The sequence below is a fragment of the Ictidomys tridecemlineatus genome, chromosome 11, assembly GCF_052094955.1.
Source record: "Ictidomys tridecemlineatus isolate mIctTri1 chromosome 11, mIctTri1.hap1, whole genome shotgun sequence".
In the NCBI taxonomy this organism is placed as follows: Eukaryota; Metazoa; Chordata; class Mammalia; order Rodentia; family Sciuridae; genus Ictidomys; species Ictidomys tridecemlineatus.
The window spans coordinates 6387601-6405705 of record NC_135487.1 but is presented as its reverse complement, the minus strand read 5'-3'; the positions used below and the strand labels follow the sequence as shown (position 1 = coordinate 6405705).

The 18105-nt window shown below is 39.6% G+C and overlaps 1 protein-coding gene across 24 annotated transcripts in view; it reads right to left on the bottom strand.

The window, feature by feature from the left end:
- The window catches only part of Kif1b (kinesin family member 1B), a 151015-nt gene extending 133127 nt beyond the window's left edge, over nt 1–17888 (bottom strand). For all 24 annotated transcript variants that reach the window (XM_078025246.1, XM_078025248.1, XM_078025254.1 and 21 more), the window contains exon 1: nt 17768–17888. The gene's annotated coding sequence lies outside the window, so the exon portion shown is untranslated. The remainder of the gene's footprint in view (nt 1–17767) is intronic.
- Between the last annotated feature and the right edge of the window lie 217 nt (nt 17889–18105).

Here is an 18105-nt window from a genome sequence, read left to right as displayed (position 1 = left end):
CAAATCTAATACAAGTCGCTTATCTAATACAACACTTTAAAGATAGGATCCTGACATTAGGGTTTTTGCTTTGTTTTTTCTTTCAAAGATTATGTCGTAGATCCCTACACAAAAACCACTGCTTTAAACTACTGCTAAACCATGTTAGAAAGTATGACTTTCCCTGTCGCTCTCAATTGTGAGAACATTCTCATATTCCTCTGTGCTTCCAAGATCAAGACCAAAGTCAAAATACTCTAGCCAAGCTCCTTCACTACCCCACAAACACCTCGTATTTCTGCCCAACAATGGGCATACAGGTTTTCTCTTTTTTTTTTTTTTTTTCTCTCTCTCACCCAATCTCATCTCTTCCAAAATACCTTACCCAAACATTCCAGGAATCAATCAATGGTTCCTCACTTCAAACACTGGAACACACTGTGAGACACTGCTATCGTTTTACATAACTGCATTCTATCTTGCACTATTCCTTTTATTTTTGGTACCACAGATTGAACCCAGTAGGACTTAACCAATGAGCCACATTTTCAGCCCATTTTTTAATTTTTAATTTTGAGAAAGGGTCTCTCTAAGTTGCTAAGGCTGGCTTTGAACTTGTTATCCTCCTGCCTCAGCCTTTCAAGCCACTGGAATTAGAGGCATGCACCACTACACCTGTATTTTTAATGGCTTCTTAAGGTGAAAATTTTATTTCTTAAAAAATCTCCTTGAACTTTCATTCCTTGAAAATTTCAAGTCTGGCAAGAAATTTCAAGGAAATCCTAGAACATTTTGTGTGCCCAAGAGCAAAATCCTATCAAAGATGAATGGATCATGTCCAAAGGACAGGGGTGCCAGCCTAAAGGAGCTCTCACTGACCAAACCGGATAATTAAAATTAAAAAAAGAAGAAGAAGAAAAAACTGCAAATGGATTAGAAAACATCAAATACATGAAGTTATGAGTTTATAATGACACTTTAGAAAATCTCAAATTATCGACTGGGGTATGGGGTATGAGGTCCTGGGTTTGACCCTTTGAACCACCAAAGGAAAAAAATAATAAAGAAAAATCTCAGGCTGGGGATGTGGCTCAAGCGGTAGCACACTCGCCTGGCATGCGTGCGGCCCGGGTTCGATCCTCAGCACCACATACAGACAAAGATGTTGTGTCCGCCGAAAACTAAAAATTAAATATTAAAAAAAAAAATTCTCTCTCTTTCTTAAAAAAAAAAAAAAAAATTGAGACAGTGTCTCACTGATTTTCCCAGACTGATCTCAAACTTGCAATCCTTCTGACTCAATCTCCTGAATAGCTGGAATTACAAGACATGCACCACCATGTCCCACTCAGTTGATCAGTCTCAAACCACTAGAAGTAGGACACCAAGGCCATATAGCCCCTCTTGATGGAATACACAGCACCACCTAGGAAGCATTCTTTTTTTTTTTTTTTTAAAGAGAAAGTGAGAGAGGGGGACAGAATTTTAACATTTATTTATTTTTTCTTAGTTCTCGGCGGACACAACATCTTTGTTGGTATGTGGTGCTGCTGAGGATCGAACCCGGGCCGCACGCATGCTAGGCGAGCGCGCTACCGCTTGAGCCACATCCCAGCCCCACCTAGGAAGCATTCTTGCCCCACTCCCTCCTTGCCCCACTCCCTTAGAAAGAAACTGTAACAGGGCTGGGGTTGTGAATCAGTGGTAGAGCACTTGCCTAGCATGTATGAGGCACTGGGTTTGAGTCTCAGCACCACATTTAAGTAAGTGAATAAAATAAAGAAAAAAATAATAAAGAAAAATCTCAATATTCTGAAAACTAGCAAAATATAAAATATACATAAAATAAAAAATGAAGTTGTAACAGAATGAAGTCTTAGATCTAACTATCAGTTCACCAGATATATAGGGAGCAAAGAGGAAATTCAGATGAGATGCCAAAGATACAATCAGCCAAATTCAAAATGTGGGAAAATCTACAGACCAAGTTGCCCTGTTTAATCCAATAAACAGCATAATTGGGGAGGAAGTGTTATAAAAGAAGCTTGCATTATCAACCATATGCAAATATTTTTTTCAGTCAAGAAAATCTATAGAAACTAATTTTAAAAAACAATCAGGAATAGAAAAGCCAGATGCAGTGGTGCACGCCTATAATCCCAGCTGCTCAGGAAGCTGAGGTAGGAGCATTCCAAGTTCAAGGCCAGCTTCGGCAATTTAGCGAGGTCCTAAGCCATTTAGTCAGGGAGGCCCTGTCTCAAAACAAAAAAACAAAGGGCTGGCAACATGGCTCAATGGTAAAGCACCCTAGGATCATTCCCCAGTATCAAAAAAAATTTAAAAAATAATCAGGAATAGAAAAAGCAAGGTTGCCAAAGAGCCGACAGTTATTAAATACTATAGGTATTTAAATTAATTTATGTATGTGTATGTGTGTTCTACCCAGGGCCCACTGGAGTGTTGAATACTTCTGACTTAACAAACAAGACAGCCCAGGCTAAATCCTCTTTTTACTGTGCTTCTGATATAAGGTATAAGGTAGTACGCATTTGTAACTATGAACCAAAACACTAACATTTCCAGTATCAAAGTCCTTATACAATTCATGTTTTCAGGAGACTGCTTGATTCCTCTATCTAGCTATGTTATCAGTAAACTATCTCTCCTCCAAATACTACCAGATCTTTTACTCTTTTCCTTTTTCTTTTTTTTTTTTTTTTTTTTTTGTGTGTGTGTGGGGGGGGGAGTGCTGGGGATTGAACCCAAGACCTATGCATGCAAGACAAGCACTCTACCAAATGAGCTATATATCCCCAGCCCTCTTTTACCTCTTTTCTACTTCTTTTAATGTTCCCACCATTCTGTTCCCTCGTCTATCTCTTCCTTTTCTACCAACATACCCGTTAGGCCTTCAATACTTTTGAAGGCCTGCCTATTTATTTATTTATTTATGTGGTGGTGCCGTGGAATAGACATGGGGTCCTAGCACATGCTAAGCAGGTGCTGTACCACTGAGCCCCTCCAAGGCCCTCTTAAGCAGCTTTATCTCTTTCTTCCTTCTACCCCATTCATACTATACAACATTCCCATTTTTATCTGTTCCATCTACGCAATACTGTCAGATTTGCCTCTCTGAAATACAGGTCTATTCCTGTCACCGTCCACTTAAAAATGTTGATTTTCCCTACACTCAATGGCGGAACTCCCCACACTAGCTTTAAATTGTTCTGAAACATAAACAAACTATTTTTGCAGGACCCAAAACACAGCCTTCCATCCACATTCCCTAACCATGCCCCACCAGAGAGCTTCAGAATCTTCTTGTGTTTTCTTGCCTCTGTGCCTTAAAAATGAAGTTAAGACTGATCATTTGGTCAAGTGTTCTCTGCCTATTCTGTAATATTCTCACACAATGCCTTACTCTTCTCCTGTTCTTTCCAAACTCCAATTTATTCTTTCAAGACCTTTACACATTCCTGAACTAAAAGCAACTGTTTCCTCTAATACTTTATAGAGAGCTGGGGATATCGCTTAGTGGTAGAATACTTGCCTAGCATATGAAGTCCCCGAGTTTAATCCCTAGTGCTGAAACACTAAATAAACAAACAAATGAATGAATGAATCCAACTTTTCAATTCTTTGACCTTACCCCAGGCAGAATAAATTATTTTTGTTCCTGCTATAGATTTTAAATTCCCTGAAAACAAGAACACAATCTTAAATTTCTAATCCTCTAAAACACAAGGTGCTGGAGATAGCAATTTTATTGTTGAATTCCTGATTACTATGTATCAATAGACTAATGTTTAAATGGCATTAAGAAAAAATTTCAAAAAAAAAAAAAGAGGTTATGTCATCACAAAGAAAAGATTAATTCAATTTCATTTCTAATTTAAAAAGCTAATAGCCATCCTTTTTGGAAGCAATACATTCAGATTGTTATGTGAAAGTAATTTAACAATTACTTTCATATAACAATCTGAATCTAAATACATATTTTTCCCATTGTTTTTAAATACCTTTATTTTATTTTTTTTTAAATTATGTGGTGCTGAGGATCAAACCCAATGCCTCGAACATGCTAGGCAAATGCTCTGCGGCTGAGCCACAATCCCAGCCCACCATTTTTTTAACTCTCTCAGGAAACTAATCATCTTCACCAGTGAGGTTTTTGTTGTTATTGTTGTTGATGTTACTGTTTTGTTTTTGTTGTTGTTTTCTGGTACTGGGAATTGAATCAGGGGGAACTCTACCACTGAGCTAAACCCTCAGACCTCTTAATTTTTTATTTTGAGACACAGTCTTGCTAAATTGCCCAGGGTAGCCTCAAATTGAGATCCTTCTGCCTCAGCCTCCCAATTACCTGGGATTACAAACTGGCACAAGTTAGGCTGTGAGTTAAAAGTCTGCACAGTAGGGCTAGGGTTGTGGCTCAGTGGTAGAACACTTGCCTAGCATATGTGAGGCACTGGGTGGGATTCTCAGCACCACATGTAAATAAGTAAATAAAATAAGGGTCATCAAAAATTAATAAAAATATTTTTAAAAAGCGGCTGCACAGTAATTGGAAACTATTGTTGCATGTATTATAAAAAGAGTTAATAACCAGGCTTGGTAGCCTATGTCTGTAATCCAAGCAGCTTGGGAGGCTGAGGCAGGAGGATCATGAATTCAAAGCTAGCCCTCAACAACTTAGCAAGGGCCTAAGCAACTCAATGAGACCCTGTCTCTAAATAAAATATTAAAAAGGGCTGGGGATGTGACCCTTGAGTTCAATCCCTGGTACAAAAAGAAAAGTTACTTTGTTACTTCCCTAATACTATAAACAGTATCACTTTTAATAATAGATGTCTGCCAAAATAGTTTTGAAACTCCTTGCTCCTCAAAAAAAAAAAAAAAAGAAAAGAAAGAAAGAAAGAAAAAGAACTTGTTATATAAATCTTAAATGGAGTTGAAAGTCCAATGAGAAACGATAATTACAGAATATTTTTAAGAAGTTACAGGAAGTGGAAGAACAAATGTAATCCAGCAGTTTGGGAGGCTGAGGCAGGAAGAGCTCAAGTTCAAAGCAGCCTCAGCATATTAATGAGGTTGTAACTTAGTGTCTCAAAAAAAAAAAAAAAAAGGCTGAGGATGTAGCTCAGTTGTTAAGTACCCCTGGGTTCAATCCCCAGTACAAAAAAAAAAAATGTTTCAGAAGTCAGAGGTGATGGCAACTCAGGAGGCTGAGGCAAGAGGATTGAGGCAAGAGGATCAGGAGGCTGATGCAAATTTGAAGCCAGCCTCAGCAACTTAGCAAGATCTTGCTCAAAATTAAAAAAAAAAGAGGGGAGGGACTAGTAATGCAGCTCAGTGATAGAGCATCCTGGGCTCAATCCCTACTACCAAAACAAACAAACACACACACACACACACACACACTCTTCTTTAATTAATTAATTAATTTGTTTGTTTGGTTTTTGGTACCAGGAATTGAACCCAGGAGCACTTAACCATTGTCAAAACCCCAGTCCTTTTTTATTTCTTATTTTGAAACAGGGGCTCCCTAGGCTTCCCTAAATTGCTTAGGGCCTCACTACATTGCTAAGTCTGGCTTTGAACTTGCAATCCTCCTGCCTAGCCTCCAGAGCTGCTGGGATTACAGGGATTACAGGCAGGGGCCACCATGTCCAACTAGAGAACAACCCTTCTTAATAATTCACATAAAATATATTTTTCAAACTTTCAAGAGCCAATAAACAAAGGCAGGCAGGAAAGGTAACAATACATACTCTAAATCACTTACACAGCCTCAGTTCTAGACTATTCCTCTCACCAGCTTTTCTTCCTTATGACACATAATTAGAAGCATTAGGAAAGTGGAATGAAGCAAAAATTCCAGAAGCATTCACTAACATTAAAGGGGCAATAAAACTTTTTGGTCTAATTCATTTGAATACTTCTCAATTAATTTTTGCCTAATTACCTAATTTTGATCTTACAGAACTTTCACTTGCTCTCAGAGGTACCATGGGATTATTAGGGACTCTGAGAGGACAAATTGATCTTCTAGTAAAGTGAATAAACAATAATGCAATAATACTACTTTTGTTTTTTGGATTTTGTTTTGTTTTGTTTTTTGTTTGTTTATTTGGGGTTGGTTTTTTTGGTTTGTTTTTGTAATATCCATTTCCAAACTGCCAAGATTATATTCCTAAAACAGATTAGTTCACGTCATTGCCTCTCCTTAAAAATCTCTAACTGGTTTCCATGGCCTCAGAGCATAACCTAAATATTCCAAGGCCCCCACAACTCAACCTACTTACCTGGTCTCAGCTTTTACTGCCCAGTTTTAAGTGCCTTTCTCTACCAACCACCCTCTTTCTACATCATACATTTGGTTAGTTGGAAACCCAATCTCCCTTCTCAAACTATTACACAGTCCACATCTTTCAAAGACGAGGTCAAAATGTCACCATGGAGTGGGAAGCATTAAACCATACATTCCTTAATATCTACCTTTCTGAGTTGAAAGTCATACCTACCTCCTTTTACTTTGTTCCTTAAGACTGCTTTATTGATTCATTTTTTTACTGACTTCATTCTGCCCTATGTTGTGGTTAGTTCATTCAACACTCATACATTGATTGTTTATTTACCCCATGCTTATTAGAATATAGATTTTTTTTAAATGCAGTCTTTTAAATACAGTAACATAAATACTACACAGTAACAAATTTACATCAACAAACAATCTATTTTAAAAATAATCTTTTCCACTGAATTTCATGGGGGTGTATTGGGAATTAAACCCAGGAGTCTTTACCACTGAGTTACATCCCCAGTCCTTATTTATTTATTTATATTGGGTTTTGAACCTAGAGGTGCTTTACTACTAAGCTACATCCCCAGTTCTTTTGTTTGTTTTGGTACTAGAGATTAAACCCTAGGGCACTTTACCACTGGGCTACATTCCGACCCAGCCACTCCCCTCCCGAATTTTCTTTTTAAGTTTTGATTTGGGGATAGATAGGGTTAGGGTTAGGGTTAGGGTTAGAAGTTGCCAGCGTGGGTCCTGGAACTTGTGATCCTCCTACCTCAGCCTCCTGAGTTGCTGGGATTACATGGATATACTGCCATGCCAAGTTGAACTGCATTTTTAAGGAACAAATAAAGAATGAATAGATATCAAAAGTAGATTTCTGGTCAGGCATGGTAGTGCACAACTATTATCCCAGATACTGAGAGACTGAGGAAAGATAATGACAAGTTTGAGACCAGCCTGGAAAATCTGATGAGATCCTCTCTCAATATTAAATTTAATTAAAAAGGGAGGCTGGGTATGCAGCTCAAGTAGTAGAGAGCTTGCCTAGCATGTTTGAGAACATGGGTTCTATCTGTGGCACCACAAAAAAAAAATTAATAAATTTCTATAGCTAAAGAATCCCTATTAAGGGCTGGGGTTAAGGCTCAGCAGTAGAGCGCTCACCTTGCATGTGCAAGGCCCTGGATTCAATCCTCAGCACCACATAAAAATAAATAAAGTTACTGTGTCCAACTACAACTACAAAAAATAAATAAATGTGTGCGTGCGTGTGTGTGTGTGTGTGTGTGTGTGTGTGTGTGTGTACACACACACATATAGAATTCCTATTAAGATGCTATGAGGGCTAGGGTTGTGGCTCAGTGGTAGAGTGCTTGCCTAGCACGTGTGAGCACTGGGTTCAATTCTCAGCAAAATAAAGGTCCAATCAACAACTAAAAAAAAAATTTTTATTTTTTTAAGATTCTATGGGACTGGGGTTGCGGCTCAGAAGTGGAGCACTTGCCTAGCATGCGTGGGGTGCTGGGTTCAATCCTTAGCACCACATAAAAATAAAATAAAGGGGTTGTGTCCATCTACAACTAAAAATTAAATATTAAAAATAAAGATGCTGTGAAAAAAAATCCTTTTTTATAATGTCTTTGCTTTTCTCCATCTAATACTTTCTCTGAAGACCAAGAAGATTTTAGGACCAAATATGGTACCAATGACCAAGACGATAATGAACAAATGATCTCAAAATATGTAAGAATTTGCGTATGTATATGAAATACTCATCTACTCTTGATCTTTGAGTCTAGAATAAAAATCAGTCATGGGCCACACTGATACAGATCATATTAGGAAAGCTTCTTTCTAATCTAACTCAATGCCAAGAATCAGACTACATGGAAATGGTCTCCTAAAAGATCAGATTTCCAGTCTCCAATGCAACTACACAGGCTCCCCAACTGTTTCAACCACCACTAAAATAATACATTTTTTTAGATTTATCAGACATTGTCTTCCTGCCACTGCTATTAAGAATAATTATCAGGGCTGGGGATGTGGCTCAAGCGGTAGCGCGCTCGCCTGGCATGCGTGCGGCCCGGGTTCGATCCTCAGCACCACATACCAACAAAGATGTTGTGTCCGCCAAGAACTAAAAATTAAATATTAAAAATTCTCTCTCTCTCTTAAAAAAAAAAAGAATAATTATCTTCCTTTTTACTAGTGACATGATTTTATCCTCTTAAACCAAGAAGTGCATCAAAAAACAATAGCACTTATGGCCCATGGAGTAAAATAAGCTATTCTAAATAAAATTTATTCTTTCCCTTTTTGAGGGGAGAGGGGATGTGGTGGTGGTATGAGAGATTGCACCTAGGGCTTCATGTGTTAGGCAAGTAATCTACAGTTCTTGCAGGTCCTGCTAAATTGCCTAGGTTAGACTCAAACTTAGGATCCTCCTTCCTGCCTCAGCCTCCTGAGTACCTGGGTTTATGTGAGTACACCACTGCACCCCACTTCTTTTTAAATTTTTCACGTGGGGTCAAGTCCAAAGTTTGGACATTTAGTATTAGACCCTTTCTAGAAAGTTAACTAGTTCTAATATCTGGTTACTTTAGTATTAGACCCTTTCTAGGAAGTTAAACTAGTTCTTATTTCTGGTTACCTTTTACTTTTTTTGGGGGGGGGTGCAAATCCACCGAGACTCTACCACACCCAAATCCCAACATGCCACTGACACAGTCTTCTATGGGCAAAATCAATGACAACACTTAAGATTCATCAGACCTTGTCTTCCTGCCACTGCTATTAAGAAATAATTATCTTCCTTTTTACTAGTGACATGATTTTATTCTCATAAACCAAGAAGTGTACCAAAAAACAATTAATTGCATTTGTAATTATCCAGGCAAAGACTGAATTTACTTCAGCTATGGGGTAGAAATGGTAAGTTTCAGTCAAAGGTTAATTCAAGTTTAGTATTAGTCAAGATTACTTTCTTTCTGAAATCTGCTCCTCACTACACCTTTACAACTACAATTTGGGGAAGTAACTCACCATCTGGACAAGTATGCAGGTTAGACATTTCTGTGTATAAAAAGGTGTTAATTTGGCCATACAATAAACTGGTTCTCAAAGTTTAATAGGTACGTTTTCTTTTAGATGACAAACACAAAATCAAACAACACAGAATACAAGTATTGCAGGCACTCCCCAAGGTTGAATAATGAGTTTTCTGCTGGGATACTCAAATTAATCTTTATATAAAGTTAGATAACTAAACCATATTAGGTTTATTTTTCATAGAGAAGACTTAGTTTCATTAAATTTTAATGTTATATTCTCAGTTTGGAAACCAGGTAGATTACTTTTTTTAAAGTAATGTTTGAAGAATACATCTTCCTTTCACTTAAAAAATGTTGAAAATACTAAGTATGCACACAGGGAAACTCTACCATTGAGCTATATCCTCTGCCCTTTTTATTTTTTATTTTTGAGACAGGGTTTCACTAAATTGCCAAGACTGGCCATGAACCCAAAATGAACTTCCAATTCTCCTGCTTTAGCTTCCCTAGTCACAGGATTACAGGAGTATGACATCTTGACCGGCTAGTACATGCATCCTTGTATTAGGATGCCTGTAACACCCAGGAGTCTGAGACAGAGAGATCATAAATCTGAAGTCAGCATCAACCAACTTAGTGAGGCCCTAAGCAACTTAGTGACATCCTGTTCTGTCTCAAAATAAAAAATAAGTTGGGTGAAGTGGTGCACACCTGTAATCCTAGCCACTCAGGAGACTTAGGCAGGAGGATCTTGAATTCAAAGCCAGCCTCAGTAATGGTGAAGCATTAACCAACTCAGTGAGACCCTGTTTCTAAATAAAATACAAAATAGGACTGGGGATGTGGCTCAATGGCCAAGTGCCCCTGAGTTCAATCCCTGGCACTCCCAAATAAATAAATAAATAAATAAAATAAAAAGGGTAGGGTGGGGGCTGGGGTTGTGGCTCAGTGGTAGAGCCTTGCATGTGTGAGGCACTGATTCTCAGTACTATATATAAATAAACAAAAATAAATAAAGGTCCAACAACAATTAAAAAAATATTTTTTTAAATAAAAGGGGGTAGAGGGACTGGGGATGTGGCTCAAGTGGTAGCGCGCTCTCCTAGCATGCATGAGGCAGTGAGTTCGATTCTCAGCACCACATAAATGTACAATAAAGATACTGTGTCCACCTAAAACTAAAGAAATAAATATTTTTTTTAAAAAAGGGGAGGGGTAGAGGCTCTGGGTTTGATCCTCAGTACCACAGAAAAATAAACAAATAAAAAATAAAGATATTGTGTCCATCTGCAACTAAAAAAATACTTTTAAAAAAAGAGGTCTAAGAGGTCTTGGGAAAGGATGTGGCTAAATAATTAAGCAACTCTGGGTTCAATCCCCAATACCAAAAAAAAAAAAAGTCTGTTTTGAAAAGCCATTAGGCTTTCTGTTGCCAAAATGAAAACTATAATTTATCTTTTCCTTTTTGCTTGACTTCCAAAAATTTCAAAACTAAGTTATAGGGCTGGGGTTGTGGCTCAGCAGGAGAGAATACTCACCTAGCATGTGCAAGGCACTGGGTTTAATCCTCAGCACCATGTAAAAACAAATACATAAAATAAAGGTTTAAAAAAAAAAAAAGCAAACTAAATTACAAACCAGGTGGTGACATATGCCTGTAATCCCAGTGACTCAGAAGGCTGAGGCAGGAGGATCAAAAGTTCTAGGCCAACCTTGGCAACTCAAGGAGCTCTGACTCAAAATAAAAAATGGTTGGGGATATAGCTCCAGTAGTACATTTCCCTGGGTTTCAATCACTAGTACATACACACACACACACACACACACACACACACACACACACACACAAGCCTAAATTATAAAAACCACCTTAGCCTAGGCATATTTTATTTTTACATTTTTCTCTTTTCACATAAATTTTTGCTTCTCACTTACATTTTAATAATCTTACAGTTTATGTGGTATTTGTAGTAAGCTACTCAAATATTTCCTCAAAGCAGTAAGTAGTATAAATTATAAATAAAAAATGTCTTATACTGGTCTATTCCAACTATTTAACTATATATCAGTCCAAGTTCTGATTCCTAAACACAAAAATCAAACAATACCAGTAAATTATACAAAAATTTGTTTTCAATAAGTTTGATAGCCATGTGAATGTTCAGGAAACTAAAATAGCCCTACAAAACAGAAACATCCCAAAGCTCAAGGACAGAGGGTGTGAGGTGAGCAAAATATCCAGAGTTACAGTAATGTGAAGTGTGCATGCCCCTAGTTTCAGCAATAAAGGCTGGAAACCACAATAAAAACAGTGTCAGAGACAGGGGAGGCCTTGAAGCCACTCTGTCCTGGGCTGACATGGAAGTAGAAATGCAAGAATTCACCATACTGACAGAACCTCACTGTGATGATCAGAAAAGAAAATCAAAATAAAGAAGAACTTCTCTCCCCCAGTCTTTTTTTTTTAATATAATAGAATAGATTGGCACTTTTCTATACTACATATTAAGTATTTAAAATGTAATAGTGAGGACTGGGGTTGTGGCTCAGCGGTAAAGCGCTTGCCTAGCACATGAGAGGCCCTGGATTTGATCCTCAGAACCACATAAAAATAAATAAATAAAAGTATTGTGTCCAGCTACAACTAAAATATAAATATAAAATAAAATACAATGTAATAGCAAGTTCCTAGGGTGAATCAATGAACAAAATACATAAATTCCTTCTCATGGAGGAACTTACATTCTAGTAGCGGGGCATTAAAAATAATAAATAAGCTACAGAGAATGTAATAAGCATTGAGGAGGGAATACAGCAAAGTCAGGGGAATCTAGAGAGTATGGTGGAAGGGGTGCTGTTCAGGTACATAAACAAGGTCAGAATAGGCCTGTTGAGGAGGTGAGATGTAATCAAAGACCTGAAAGAAGTGAAGGAGTTGGCCAGATTTCAGAAGAATAATATTCCAGGCAGAGAGTCAGAGCAAGGGTCCTAAGGTGGAACTGTGTCTGGCATGTTCAAGGAACAACGGAGAGGGTCGGTGACGGGGGAAAAAGAAGTAACTAATACAAAAAGTTCCTAAAGATTAGAAGGCAAAGATATACAGAACACAGGTCAAGAAAATAACAGAAGTCAGGGAGAGGAACCTTGTTCTTAGAATAGAGAAAAGAGCGGAAGAAAGAAGGCGAAGTTTCTAAGTAGAAGAAAGGGAAGCTGAGGGAATTCATGCCTTTTTTTTTTTTTTTTTCCCTATGAGGCGGTAGACAAAATTTTCTGCCAAGCCTGGGGCAATGAAAGCTTGAGTCAAGTGATCAAGATTTTAGAACTGCCACTGTGGAAATCCAAGGAGGGAACTGAGCAGAATTGCTTTGGCAGACACCAAAGCAGACACACAAGAGAACTCAATTCCATATTAATGGGGGCACTAAACCCCCATACTCTACGAGGTTGCTCCATGACAGAGTAAGAACAGAAGGTATGGGTAGGAACAATAAAAACTGCAAATGCTAGTAAGAAAATAACTGAAGCAACGTACCCCACAGGTCACAGTGTAGAGAAGAAAGGAAAGATGTAAAATCTATAAGAGACTGACAGGCTAAGAGACTTGAAATGGGAAAACAAAGAAACCATGACAATAAGAACTATAAATTATTATGGTTTAAGTTAGGGAGGCAAAATTCAGATATGAAAGCAATGTTAGAAGATGTGGCCACAATACTGAGTTACTAGAACAGAACCAAGACAATGTTTGCTTGAGCAAAAATTAAGAGATTTTATGGGCAGAGTAGTTACAAACTAGTTCTAGTAACCTCAGAGAAGTCACTTAGCCTCTGTCTCAGTTTCTTCATCTGAAAAAAGAGGATCAATAGTAGTATCTGTTTTACATGGTTGCCTACAAATTAGTTAACCAATGTTAAGTTCTTAGAAAAAGGCCTGACACATAGAAAGTGCTCAAGTTATTTTATCATTATTGTTGCTGCTGCTGTTGTTTATTTATACAGTCATTGACATCTCATCTGCCAAGATGATGTCAAAAATCTGAATGGGGGTTAGGGGTGTAGCTCAGTGGTAGAGTACTTGCCTAACATGTACAAGGCTCAGGGTTCAATCCCCAGAATGCAAAAACAAATTAAAAATAAAAATTTGATGGAAGGGAAAACCAAGCCAAGAATCAAAGTTGTCCAATGGTAGAGGACAGTATTAGCTGAAAGGAATGCTTTGTTGTAAACAATGCCATGTTAAATACTTAATAATGTTTGAACCCATCAGACATTTACAGTCTTGTAACTTGAAAAATATACAAATAACCACAATCACAAACATATTAATACTTATTATATGATAATGTCATAATAATATGAGTGTATTAGATAATAGTAATGTTACAATAGCTTCTAATAGTAACATTACAAAGGGAAAAGAGGCGCTGTGCAAATTGTGGAAACTACCATGGCATTAGTAGCAGAACAGTAAATTGTACTAAAATGAAAGGAGTTGGAGTTAACAACCTTATCTTGCCATACCTATATAAATGGAAAAGTTAAAAGTTCTTTGAGGGTAAAGAGTTAAGTCTATAAGCACTCTCAATTAACTAGTGATGACCTAAATGAGCAAAAATGAATCATTGGGCTGTTAAGAATAAATCCCAACTCTTGGAGAGGCCCAAGGTAATTTTCTTTTCCTTTTCTTTCTTTCTTTCTTCTTCTTTTTTTTTTTTTTTTTTTGCCACAAGGAATTGAACCCAGGGACACTTAATCACCGAGCCACATCCCCAGCCTTTTAAAAATATTTTATTTATAGACAGGGACTCAGTATAGGGCCTAACTTGCTGAAGCTGGTTTTGAACTGACAATCCTCCTGTCTCAGCCTCCTGAGCAGCTGGGATTACAGGTAATGCACCACTGCACCTAGTAATTGTCTTTTGTTTTATATTTTTTACAGTACCAGGGACTGAACCCAGGGTCTGTACAGGCTAGGTAAGCACTTTTTTTTTTTTTTATAATTATAAGATTTGTGTTACTTTATTTTTTTATTTAAAGAGAGAGTGAGAGAGGAGAGGGAGAATTCTGTAATATTTATTTTTTAGTTCTCGGCAGACACAACATCTTTGTTGGTATGTGGTGCTGAGGGTCGAACCCGGGCCGCACGCATGCCAGGCGAGCGCGCTACCGCTTGAGCCACATCCCCAGCCCAGCACTTAATTACTAAGCTATGTCCCCATCCCTTTTTATTTTATTTTGAGACAGGTTCTCCAAGAAGTTGCCCAGACTATAGCCTCCAACTTGTCATCTATCCTACTGCCTCAGTCTCCCGAGTAGCTGGAATGCCAGGTACATGCCACAATGCCCAGTTCCAACGTACCTTTTGCAGGTTTTCCTAACACAATCACCTGTTTAATTTCTCTTCAATCCTGTATACACACACACAAAAAAAAAATATATATAGATATAGATATAGATATGTGTATATTTATTTGTTCAGATAAGGCCCTCTTTCAAAGAGAACTACATAAAGTACACATGAGATACCTTTAACTTCAGAGCCATGTGAAATTACCTGTTTGTAAGACAAAAGGGATGTATATAAATATATTTATATATATATATATATTTTTTTTTTTTTTTAAACCCTGGAAAAGACCTGCTATGATTTAGCAGCTGGGACAAACAAGGCAGTGACCATTGTTGTCCTTTACTTTGTACCTAGGACAAGACCATAGCAGATAAAGGAACTAGAAAGCTTTGGCCTTGGAAACTGTTGGCAGAATTCTGGGCATTTATTCCTTGCACAAATTCAAAATGGGAAAGAAGAAAGAGAAAAAAAGAAAACCACATTAATATCTGTTCTTGAAAAGGAAAAAGAGTCTGTCCTAAGCTTCAGAAGCTATTCTTCATTGGATAAACTCTGGAAAAATATTCATCAAAGCAGAGCCTTCTTAGACTCAAAGATTATCTCCATATCAGATTCACACACAGGTTCAATTTTACCAAATGCTCAAATTATTTTTAACCACAATCTTCAGATCTTTATATAAATAAACTCTAAAAATTAAAAACTTACAAATATTTCTTATTTCGGGCATGGAGTTATAAAACAAACATTTTGCATTTCTCTCATATTAGTGTAATGCAAGAAATGCTAGTTTCTGTTGAACCCATGTTTAATTTAATCAAGTTTTAAAGGAAATGTTCTAATGATAAAAATTGCAAAGAAAAAAAAATAGAGGATGTTAAAATTTTTCCTAGAAAAACCTACTGGAAAAATTTTTTAAGTAATTTAACTTAAGAAGCATTAAGAAATAGACCGTGGTTAGGCACACGTCTGTAATCCCAGCCGCTCAGGAGACTGAGGCAGGAGGATCTGGAGTTCAAAGTCAGCCTCAACAACTTGTCAGGCACTAAGCAACTTAGTGAGACCCTGTCTCTAAATAAAATACAAAAAAAGGGCCAGGGATATGACTCAGTGATTAAGTGCCCCTGAGTTCTAATCCCCAGTAAAAAAGGAAGGAAGGGAGGGAAGAAGGAAGTTTGGGCCTAGAGGAGGTGGGGCACACCTGCAATCCCAGCAACTAGTGAGGCTAAGGCAGGAAAACTACCAATTCAAAGCTTCAGCAACTTAGTGAGGCCCTAAGCAACTTAGTGAGACCCTATCTCAAAATAGAAAACAAAAAGGGCCAGTGATGTAGCTCAGTAGTAAAGCATCCCTGGGTTAAATCCAGTACCAAAAAAAAAAAAAAAGAAGAAGAAGAAGAAGAAGAAGAAGAAGAATGAAAAAAGAAAGAAATGAGAGTTTGAGGGCTGAGAACTAGCTCAGTGACAGATTGCTTGCCTAGCATGCATAAGGCCCTGGGTTAGATCCTGAACACCATAAGAAAAAGAAAGAAAGAGGGAAATAAAGAGCAAGCAGAGAAATGGGATTTGAATGAAAGCAATGTACAAATAAAGGAGCAGGCAGGCTATCTATCCAGGTCCTGCCACCTCTTGGATGTAGGAAAAGACAGATTTACAGACTCACACAGAATCCAGTTATTGATCATTTCCAGATCGGCCTTACAATGCCAACATGTTTGCAATCTTCATATTCCAACCCCAAATGGAACATTAACAACTTCACTTACTTCATAACCCAACAATACCAACAAAATTAGAAAACACCACCTCACTTCTTGGAGGAGATAAAATTTTGTTATGACTAAGCTAAGCAGACAAAATGTCAGGCTTTAAATAAAATATCTACCATGATATCACTTTTTAACAATTATTCAAATCCAATCGCGCACTTTGATTATTATGACACAAAGCAGCATGCTCAGTGTTGGCCGAAGAGCGCCTGGAGCATGAAGAGATATATGAGCAAGGGATCTAATTTCAGCTACTTTGAGATTCCACAAAGATGACAACCTGCATCCTCTAAAAATCGCTACAAGCACTGTCAAAATATTCCAGTTTACTTAATCTCTGCCTGTTGAGCTACTTGGCAAATCTAACCATTCAATACAATATACTACCTGGACTAGTAGAGTGGCCTTGGCAATCCTCAGATCTGCCTATGCACATCGACAGGCTTTCTATGTCCACAGCACTGGGTGTATCAGATGAGTACACAAACATACAATTTCATCACAACAAGAATGGACTCTTTATCTTGGCACTTTATCTTGGAAGCTCCTTTACCAATTCACCAAGAAGAAAACGTGATTTTGGAGCTCAATTTTGGTGTTTCGGCCGGGAATGTTTTGTGTTCCATGAACAATGACTAGCTTGCTCCAGCGGCCTCCCAACCCCCACAACTTGGCTTCTGGCGCGGCCAGTCACCCTGAAAGCTGCCAGGGCTGTCACTCGGTGCCTTCCAGCAACCGGACTTGGCTCCTAAAGGATTTGTCAGATCATCCTCCCAATATGGCTGCCCGAGTAATCCTGGTCGGCTCAACGCCGCGACCACACCAGCCTCGCTCACTGCTGGCCGACATCCAATAAGCCCCCTCCCCGTGCGTCGCGCCCTCGGTGCCCCCAGGGCCACGCGATGCCCTTTGCTGCCTTCAGCTGGCACAGGGGCATAGCCACATTTCGTGCCCAACCCCGATGCCAACCATAATGGGGGACAGCAAAGGGGACAGAAAAGGACGGATCCAGCGGAGCAGCGCCGTGGCCCAGGGCACGGTCGGCCCGCGGCGGGCGTGCTGACCCTGTGGACAGGGACAGGGCCTGGCAGCTCGCGGGAAACGCAGGGCCGGCGCAGGGCACTGCGGGGGGCAGCAGGCCGCTGGACACCAGCCCGGGGCGCGTCGCGGCCAGGAAGGGGCCCCTCCCCGGCATTCTCACCCCGGCCTCGCCCGGCCCCGCCGCCCCCTCCCCTGGATCCTCCCGGACCCGCGTCCCTGCCTTCGGGAGCGGTCCCCTCCTCGGCGCCAACCGCCGCCCGCTCGCAGCCTCACCTCAGCCGCGCTGCGGGCCGACGGGCGGGCCGGGTCAGCAGGGGCCGGGGCGCGCGGGGGCGCGGGGGGCCGGGCACCGACGCACTTCAGCGCGAGCAGCGGCCGCCGCGAGCCGCAGGGCGCCGCTCCGCAGCCCCATCACGCAGCGGCCGGGCTCTGCATTCGAGGGCGTCGGCGGATAGAAGGCCGGAGAGCAGGAAGACCGGGTGCAGCGATGAGCTGGGGGTGGCGGCTGCGGCGGACCAGAAGCGGTTCGGACGCGCACGGACACCTCCCAGGACTGCTGCCGTCTGACTGCCCAGCGTCGTCGCTTACCAAACTCCGCCCTCAGTCGCCGG